We start from the raw sequence: 7,383 nt of genomic DNA, 5'->3' as shown, positions 1-7,383 counted from the left end.
CCGGACTGGAGCGCCTAGAACCGCACGACCACCGCGGCCGGCATTCCTGAATTTTGCTGAACATTTTTGTGCTTCCTTCTTTCATCGATCAACTTAAGTATTTCTTCTGTTGCCTATGGTTTCTTCGCAGTTACCTTCTTTGTACCCATGTTTTTCTTTTCAACTTCTGTGGTTGCCTTTTTTTGAGATGTCCATTCCTCTTCAGCTGTACTGCCTACTGAGCTTTCCTTATTGCTATATCTATAGCCTTAGAGAACTTCAAGCGTACCTCATTATTCCTTGGTACTTCCGTATTGCACTTCGTTGCGTATTGATTCTTCCTGACTAACCTCTTAAACTTTAGCCTACTCTTCATCACTATTACTTGCTGATTTGATCTGAGTCTATATTTGCTCCTGAGTACGCGTTGTAATCCAGTATCTGATTTCGGAATCTCTGTCTGGCCATGATGTAATCTAACTGAAATCTTCCCGTATCACCCAGCCTTTTCCAACTATACCTCCTCCTCTTGTGATGCTTGAAGAGAATGGACGCTACTACCAGCCCATATTCTCTTGCAAACGTTTCATCTGTTCCTCCTCCTACAACTACATTCCAGTCCCCCATGACTATTAGCTTTTCAACTTCCTTTACTTACTGTATTACCCTTTCAGTATCCTCATATACTTTCTCTATCTCTTCACCTTCACCTTGCATCGTCGGCATGTATACCTGAACTATCGTTGTCCCGCGCGGTCTGAGGCGTCTTGACACGGTCCGCGCGGCTCTCCCCGTCGGAGGTTCGAGTCCTCCCTCGGGCATGGGTGTGTGTGTTGTCCATAGCGTAAGTTAGTTTAAGTTAGATAAAGTAGTGTGTAAGCTTAGGGACCGATGACCTAAGCAGTTTGGTCCCACAAGATCACAAATTTACAAATTTTTACAACTATCATCGTTGGTGTTGGTTTGTTGTCGATTCTGATCAGAACAACCCTATCACTGAACTGTTCATAGGGACACGCTCTCTGTCCTAGCTTTCTATTTATGACTGATCCTATTCCCGTTATACCATTTTCTGCTGCTGTTCACATTGCCCTATACTCATCCGACTAGAAATCCTTGTCTTCTTTCCATTTCACTGCACTGACCCCTATCAGCTGTGCACGGCTCGCGTTTATGCCATTTATTGTTTGTCATTTCCTATTACGGTACTGCCATCTCGTTTTCTTCTTCCATTTACTGCCGTCACTAACTTCCTGCCTTCCTTACCCGTGAGCGGCAGCAGCAGCGCGTATCGATAAGTGCATTGTCGTACCACCTCTGGAGCGACCGATAGTATTTCCGGGTCGTCTGGCAGTCAGTTCGCGACGGACCAGCAGTGCAGTCGGGACGCAGCAGCAGTGAAGTCGGGGGACGGAGCGTCGGTGAGGCGCCGACAGCCAGTGCTCGCCGACCGCTGGCGACACACATGAACTGTCCGACAGAGGGAGATTGGAGCGGGACGACCGTTGGTTGGTCGTTCGGTTGGTCTCTCATCGGCTAACGTACACTTGGTCCTTTCACCGTTTCCAGGCCTGGGAGTTGGTCAGTTGGCGTGGAGCAGCAAGGAAATCTCCGCGGTGCATAGTTTGGCCAGGCCCGCTGGTGGCATCTATGCGGTGTCGGAGTTTGTGGTGCTGTTCCCATTGCTACGAGGTTGTGGCTCACCGATCCTGGACATGAAAGTTGAGTTTTGACATAATCTACCAGCAAGTCACGAATGTTCACATTGTGTCGTTTGGAGTTCATTGGCTGTTGAGATAATCCTGCGAGTGTGTTTTCAAGTTGGCAAATTTTAGCCACCCTCCGGTGGAGTTTAACTGTACTTGGTTATTTGAATTGAAGTGCGCCAGCGGAATCTTCTGCCTTGTGGCCGTTAGCGTTCCGGTTACCCGCCCTGGCCATTGATGTAAATTCAGGCAGTGTATTTTCCTCATCGTGTTGTCGCTGTCCAGCATGGTGTGTAGTTTGACAGCCCAATGTATAATTGGTTGTGGGCGTCAATACCTTCTACATTGTTCCATTGAACTCCCTGTTGTGTGCCGGTCGGGTGAAGCGGAGGTTATCTTGTCGGCGGGTAAGTTGACTATCTGTCGGTTGGGTTTGGCCGACTGCCTGTCTCACCTAAGTGAGCCTTAGTGTTTGAATCCCCGGAAGACCCTCGGAACTTCTGAGCGCACTTGGGTGTACTGCCTTTTCTTGTTTGTGCTTGTTGTTTGTACTTGTATGGCTTCTAGCCGATTTTTAGATTAATGTTGTTTTGCCCTTAAGGTGTCAGATGGTTTGGGCTTTCAGCCTAATTTAAGAATTGTTTTACGTAAAGCCTTTGGCATTTTTAAAATTAATGTTATTGAGTCCGTAGTGTTGGGCCTTCAGCCGATTCTGAATTTAAGTTGTTTTGCTCTTAAAGTGTCAGATTCTTGGGGCCCTCAGCCGATTTTAAATTAAAGTTGTTTGCTGGCCGGCCGAAGTGGCCGTGCGGTTTCCTGCGCTGCAATCTGGAACCGCGAGACCGCTACGGTCGCAAGTTCGAATCCTGCCTCGGGCATGTATGTGTGTGATGTCCTTAGGGTAGTTAGGTTTAACTAGTTCTAAGTTCTATGGGACTAATTACCTCTGAAGTTGAGTCCCATAGTGCTCAGAGCCATTTTAACCATTTTGAAAGTTGTTTGCTCTTAAAGTGTCAGATTCTTTGGGCCTTCAGCCTAATTAAGGAACTGTTTTAAGATAAGGCTTTGCCTTTCCAATTTCTGATTTTGGTTGAGCTTTAAGTTATTGGCTTTTAGCCTTTCTTAAATTAAAGTGATCTTCCCTTAAGGCATGATATTGTACGGCGCATTCAGCCGCTAATTAAGTTCCATGTCATTTTAAGTTAAGTCATTTTCTCATGGTCACCTCCCCCTTGGAAGTCTCCTCTTGGAGATTCTAATAGGGGAGAATTCCGGAGAGATCATCATGACACTTTTTCAATTACAGGTCTCACGTCCTGTGGATACACGTTATGTGTATTTAATGCAGCAATTTCCATTGCCTTCTGCATCCTAACGCTGTTGTTCATTGCTGATTCCTCCACCTTAGGGGCAGTTTCCCACCTCAGGGACAAGAATGTCCCCTGAACCTCTGTCCAACCCTCCTCCACTCCTCCATCCTCTTGGACAAGGCCGTTTGAAAAATAAAGGTGGCTTCTTACGTCGAAGTCTTCGGCTACCAGTGCTGCTTATTAATCAAAATTTCAGACGGTTGGGGGGGAGGGGGGGGGGGGGTTGGACCCGGGACCGCGACCATTATGATTACAAATCAATTATGCTACCAACACAACACGGGTGAAAAGCATTGTCTTACCTTACCAGAATTGGCGTAGACGCGTCGGTGCTAAAAGTCCACCGATACTCAGTGAAATAACCGCAAAAATCAATGTGGGGCGCACGACAAACGTATCCGTTAGGACAGTTTGGTGAAATTTGGCGTTAATGGGCTATGACAGCAGACTACCGATGCGAACTCCTTTTCCAACAGCACTACATCGCCTGTAGCGGCTCTAGTGGGTTCGTGACCATATCGGTTGGACTCTAGATGACTCTAAAACCGTGGGCACCTTAGATGAGTCCCGATTTCAGTTTTTAAGTGCTGTTGGTAAGTTCAGAATGTGGCGCAGACCGCACATAGCCGTGGACTCACATTGTCAGCAAAGCACCGGTCAAGCTGGTGGTCGGGCGAGGTGGCGCAGTGGTTAGCACACTGGACTCGCATTCGGGAGGACGACGGTTCAATCCCGTCTCCGGCCATCTTGATTTAGGTTTTCCGTGATTTCCCTAAATCGTTTCAGGCAAATGCCGGGATGGTTCCTTTGAAAGGGCACGGCCGATTTCCTTCCCAATCCTTCCCTAACCCGTGCATGCGCTCCGTCTCTGATGACCTCGTTGTCGACGGGACGTTAAACACTAACCACCACCACCCCCCAAGCTGGTGGTGGCTCCATAATGGTGAGCTGTGTTTACGTGGAACCGACAGGAAATGGTTCGGCTACTTGGCGGCCACGTGCGGTCGTTCATGGACTCCATGTTTCCAAACATTGATGAAATTTTTATGGGTTGCAGTGCACCATATAATCGGGCCACAATCGTTCGTGATTCGTTTTAGGGACATTGTGTACAATTCTAGCGAATGATTTGCCCGATATGAATCCCATCGAACATGTATTGGACATAATTTAGAGGTCAGTTCTTGGACAAGCTACTGCACTGACAATAAATTCGCAGTTATGGACGGTTATGGAGACAGCATGGCTCAGTATTACTATAAGGGGCTTCCAACGACTTGTTGAGTCCATGTCACGTCGAGCTGCAGCGCCATACCGGGCAAAAGATATCCCATGAGTTTTGTCACCTCGGTGTACTAAGTACATCTAAAATAATGGCCCATACTTCTTGTTTTTACCGAATGAAATGGCGCAGTGGTAGGGCTGGCACTAGAAAAGATGATGATTCAAATACCCGTCCAGGCATCCAAGTTTGCAATGGTTTTCCTTAAGCTTGACGAAGAACGTTGCCGATTTCGATTTCCTTCTCTCTCTCTCTCTCTCTCTCTCTCTCTCTCTCTCTCTCTCTCTCTCTCTCCTTCGTTCTCTCTCTATCGCTTTCCCTAATGATTTCTTCATCGACAATACACCAGACTTGAACTTCCTTGCTTCCTTCTTCTCCCTCTCTCTCCTCCTTCTTCTTTACGCGTTACTCAATTATCACTGAACAAAGGCTTCTTCCTATTCAGCCGATTCTTCGCCAATAGGTATCACCGTTTACCATTGGTCTCTTTCAAGTAACCACGCCACCTCTTCTGGTATGTCAATGAACCACTTTATGGCTCAATAGAATGTAGACTATGCCTCATGGAACATGGTTTCGCAGGACAGATGATCAGGTTGTGGGTGTGGAAAGGAGCCAAAATCAGTTACTGTCAGTTGCGGAAACTTTATTTTCCTAAAACACTTAACTACACATGCCCTTAAAAGCAATCAAAACAATACGCCTGAAGGCCCGAACACAAGTTACTGAAATTGCCTTAAGGAATATACACACTGCAGAAGCTCTTAGTTACAAAATTTTACATAAAAACTCGGCTGTAGACCACACACTGGAAATAGAAAAACTGAGGGCTTAAGGCCTGGATAACAGGAATTCCAGATAGAGAAGAAAATTTTAAAAGGTTTTAAACAAGTGACTTTTGTAATTTTACTTTAAGACGGCTGAAGGCTTTATCTTAAAATATTTCACGTAAAGTTCGGCTGAAGGCCACGCACGGTACTTGAGACAAAATCATAATCTAAAAATAACAGAACAATGGTGCTCAGAAGTGTTCCAAGGATCAGTCTCAGGAGGTAACTCTAACGTAAGGTTAGGTGAGACAGGCAGCCAAGAATAAGATTAAATAATCACATGGCAACCCGACCCAGGGACGGCTGAAGGACCGACCAACAACCTAATCAATTCCCTTCCGTTCCATGTCCGTTCGGAACTCGGAGACACGGCGACCCGGGCACACTGACTAGGACCCAACCATGCAGAGATAACATTTGCCCATTGGCCACCCGATATCCCTGCACAAGGAAGGAACCGACCCACGTCCAGCAAGATGACCAACTGACGAGGCCCAGAAACGGTCAAAAGACCAAATACAAGTCGCCCGATGAGACGACCGACCGAACGACCAACCAACGGTCGTTCCCGCTCCAGTCTCCTTACGTCGGACAGTGCACGTGTGTCGCCAGCGGTCGGCGAGTACTGGCAGTCCGGACCTCACCGCCGCTGCGTCCCGACTGGATTCCCGACACATGACGACTCGGAAATACTAGCGGTCGCTCCAAAGATAATACGACAGTGCTCTTATCGAAAAGCGCTGCTGCTGCCACTCACGGGCAGGCAAGCCAGTAACTTAGTGACGCCAGTAAATAGAATAAGAAACGAGGCGACAGAACGGTAAGGACAAGATGACAAGCAATAAACGGCATGAACACGAGCCGCGCACGGCTCACCTCACTATGTGGTCAGCTCGTTGTCATTTAAATTCTACAAAGTTCTCGCTGATGTCTACTACTCGTGTTTTTCTTCCACTCATCTCGTGTTTGGGAGTACAACGGCTCAAATCCGCGTCCGACCATCCCGATTTAAATTCTCCGCTGTTTCCTTAAATCGCTGAAGACGAATGCCGAGACGCTTCCTTTGAAAGGGCATGGCCGATTTCCTCCCCCATCCTTCCTTAATCCGAGCTTGTGCTCCGTCTGTAATGACCTCGTTGTCGAATCTTCCTTCTCTTTTTCTATTCACGTTTGTATCCATCTTGCCTCTGGGCTTGGTGCATATCTTCCGCCATTACACTGTTTGTTACAATATGTAAAACTGTTATAAATCTGAATACTGGTTTGATCACCACGTCGTTTTAATAGTCATGGTCTTGTTGGAAGTGGTACGTCATTTCCTTGTATCTTTTAATTGACTCCCCCAGCCAGTTATGCGGGATCCTACAGTTTAATGTGCGTTCTGATCCACAGTTCAACACGCCATTTTTCACATCAAAGAACATAACCAGGCGGGGAAAAAGTGATAGGTAACAGATAAATATCGTAGGATTGACCAGGAATCGAACCAAAGGTCTTTTTTTTATAGTCTGGCACTTTACAACTTTTTTTCCAATCTGGGGTATGTTGGAGGGGGTCAGGGGCAGAGTGGACAGGGGTCGCAAACCGAGGCGTGGCCACAGTGTCCACGATGCAACTTCATGAAAACGAAGAAGGGGGGAAGTATGTTGCAAACCAAAATGAAAGACAACTATAGTAATTTGCATCCAAGGAGCAACAACTGTATAATTTTTAGTTTTTCTTTTATTTTTTTTATTTTTACGTATACTTGAAGAACCAAAGACTTTGGTACTCCGTGCTAAGTCGGAGGGAGAGAACTAAATGACGCTTCTAGCCCGTGATGCACATTGAGAAGAAAAATTAAAAGCGAAATCGTAACAGAAGTGACACATCATCGGACGTGACGGCGGGTCACCCTGTGTGTCGTCTCGTACCAGCCAGTATACGATCAGTCATATCAACTTATCTCGCCGGGGACGTTCCAGCTACTGGGAGGATGATGCAACACACTCCACAGGTAATTTCAAAATAATTGACTTTATTGCGGGTCTCGAAAATGACGTTCACTGATAATCTCAGCGTTGAGTGCCCGTAAGCTCCAAAAATGGCGTGTTGCTGCTCATCGAGATAACACCAGAAATTAAGAACGTGTTTGGGCTCGTCACGGTACAGATATTCCACGGCTTGTCAGCGGATCCATAAGACTGCATTCATCCGATCTCTGGGTACAACGTTTC

The 7,383-nt window shown here is 46.7% G+C and overlaps 1 non-coding gene across 1 annotated transcript; it reads left to right on the top strand.

Moving 5' to 3' along the window:
• Window positions 1-3,727: 3,727 nt before the first annotated feature.
• Window positions 3,728-3,800, top strand: Trnaa-cgc (transfer RNA alanine (anticodon CGC)). Its single transcript has one exon. It is a non-coding gene; the product is annotated as a tRNA-Ala (tRNA).
• The last annotated feature ends 3,583 nt before the right edge of the window (window positions 3,801-7,383 follow it).

The sequence above is a fragment of the Schistocerca cancellata genome, chromosome 1, assembly GCF_023864275.1.
Source record: "Schistocerca cancellata isolate TAMUIC-IGC-003103 chromosome 1, iqSchCanc2.1, whole genome shotgun sequence".
In the NCBI taxonomy this organism is placed as follows: Eukaryota; Metazoa; Arthropoda; class Insecta; order Orthoptera; family Acrididae; genus Schistocerca; species Schistocerca cancellata.
This window is presented reverse-complemented; position numbering and strand designations above follow the sequence as displayed.